This window comes from Xiphias gladius, chromosome 18, assembly GCF_016859285.1.
Source record: "Xiphias gladius isolate SHS-SW01 ecotype Sanya breed wild chromosome 18, ASM1685928v1, whole genome shotgun sequence".
In the NCBI taxonomy this organism is placed as follows: Eukaryota; Metazoa; Chordata; class Actinopteri; order Istiophoriformes; family Xiphiidae; genus Xiphias; species Xiphias gladius.
Window position 1 is genome coordinate 8326976 of NC_053417.1, and position 2883 is coordinate 8329858.

The window sequence follows — 2883 nt, forward strand, 5'->3', positions numbered from 1 at the left end:
CTTTTGGGGCAAAGGGACATCACTTGAGGCAATTTATTAGATTTTGTGCTGCTTCTTCTGTACTCCCGAAGACCTGTGAGAAGACTCTGTGTGTAAAATTGAGTTGCCTATGAAGTAATTTTGTGCTAAAACTTAACCAAATCTCACTTAAGCATAGATGTGGCAGGTGAAAAACGGTCATAGGTTATTTAGGAAAACAATGGCAGAAGACCTGTATTGATTGAGAGACTTGTTGGGAACAACGGTTTTGATATGAATGACTCCTTTTTGTCTATTGTAAACCCCAGGACAACGCTCTGTCCCCAAGATCAGTCTTCAGTCATTATACTCATCTTTTTCTAGTATTTTAAAGATTTTTGTATTGTGTGATGTAATTAATGTTTTAGCCTGTGGGGGGCACTATTGGGATTTTTGTCTTGTGTCCTCATAGGAAAGTTAAAAATGTTGTAACAAAAACAAATAACAATAAGCTCAAGTAAATGCCGATGAAGGCTTACTCTGATTATCTCACTACACTAAGTGCTAAAGTTGTCACAGGACAAAAAGGATTGCGAATGTAACCTACATCTGGCCACATGGACCGGGTGGTTTATTAGGGTCTTGGTGTTTTCTCTTCTAGTTAGTGGTGAGATATGCAGCAGCAGTGTTTCTCTTTATACTGGCCCATCAGACCTCCAGGTGGCTTCCTTCGATGCTTCACTCTATTTCAGTCTCCACAGGCTACTCCATTGTTCTGTCAGCCAAAATCTATGCTAACGCCATCAAGGGGGATACACCGCCTCACTTTCTGTTCCTGATGTGACAACACAGTCTCAATTTCATGCTCCAAAAATTAAAAAAGTAAATAAATAAATCCAGCATGAGCTTCATTTGCCCACTGTTTTGAACATGAAAGATATCTTTTTAGCCATTTTAAGTACATGATCTGGCACATGGTGCTTCCTGTGGCTTCTCTTTCCATATAAATGAGAGCTTTACAAGGCTATATTTTACATTCCAAGAGTAATAACAAAGACCTGAGCTTGCGGAGCTCTGAAAGCCATGTCAACACCTTGTGGTAAAATAATATTTGATGTAAACACCTTACTTCTGCACAAGCAAAAAAAGCAGGAAATTTTACCGTTCTTTTTAGTGCTGTTGAGTGAATCGTTCCACTAAACCTCCAGACCTGAAGCGGGTGGGATTTCGTATTCTCTGAGAGGACAGTCTGAGCAGACAGTGCACTGTCAAACAAGTGTTCAGACTGATTCAATAGTGTAGGTCAAGAACCTCACATAATCCAGGGAAAATAAGATGACATATGCTAAAGCACCAATTCATATCAGATTGGGCTCACGAACAGCTCAGTACATACGCAGCGAAGGTCAATAAATGACCTTTTTCTCTCTTACTCATTGCTAACAGAAGATTGCCATCTGTAGACATCTGACTGATGCCATTATCTAACTACTGAAAGGCCAGATTTCTACGAGACTCAGTGACACTTAGAGATGAATCAAAGCAACCTCTCTTCTCTCATCCCACAGTTAGACAGGCTACCGTAAACAAAAGGTGAACATGTAATCAAAGTATTTATGACTGCGTCGACAGGCTACCCAGTCTTGCCTATGACCTACACATAAAACCGGACACACTAGGCTGTGACTGCCCATCTGGGTCAGCAACATCCTCCCCGTTTCCCCAAATCATCCCTGCTAATGTCCACTGACATTTCTTTGTTTATGTTGAGAAGATGGCGCTATCAAACTACGCACAACTTTTATGGGGGCGTCTGTCAACCATATCAAACTCAATTATTCCCTGCGAAGTCAGATACATATTCCTCCACCAAAAAAGTAATTTCACACCAATTAAAAGCTGCAACAACAGAATCTGCAATTCAGTATCGAACACTCCTTCAATTCTGCCTGCAGCCCTGACAATGTGATACAATGAGGTCAGTTGCTAGCAGAGCGTGATGCTCATAATGGCTCTGTCTATTTCTTTTCAGAGGATAAAGTAACAAAATGACATTACAATGATATTAAGAAAATCCACACTGCAGGACAGTGGGGTGTCTATGGAAAAAACAGATCGGGGGGGGGTACAGGAGAATAGACAACATTTCTTTACGTGTGAAGAGAAATAAACACACAGCAGCTGCTGAAGGCTATCGATGAGATAATTAAAACCTGCACAATACCTGTCTCTGCCCCATTGGGTTTTATAGCAAGTGTTAGACTGCCAGATTATATTTAATGGAAATTGGGTTGTCACTGTGGCCTGAAGAGGTGAGGAAAAAATTAGCATGAGTTAGCAAACCACCTCATTGGTGCTGTGTTGTCGTTAACACTGTCATTGAAAAACAGGGATGTGCATAGAAGGGCTAGCTCCTCTGCATCTATCATGGACTCGAGCATCTGTGACACTGAACCCGTTGGGCTCAAAAAATCCTTATTTTATGTTGTGCCAGCGGGACACGGCCTCTTATCAAATCTCTCATCCCACTGGACCAGTTATGGGGGATTTTCTCTGTGGGAATCTTATTATTGATGGTATTCTCATTTGAATAATTTTGCAATAACAAGAAAATGAATTTCCTGTGTCCCTTGCCCAGTAGCAATCGTGCATCAGTGTTTTAATAGCTTGCCTTTGGTTGTTGATGCATCACTTTGAGCACAGTCTGGGAAACTATTTGAATGTTGTCTGCTTGAAGATAATCTTCAGCTAATAAGGGTATTTGTATTCCTCTGTCTCAATGGTTTTATTTGCTCATTATCAAATGCATAGTCTTGAAACATGTGCCCCTTTCGCTGGTATAAACCTTGAGCTGTCTGTTTGATAGGATTAAAGACATAAAATACAGTACCAGCGGCACTCCTAACACATAACATACATCATTTG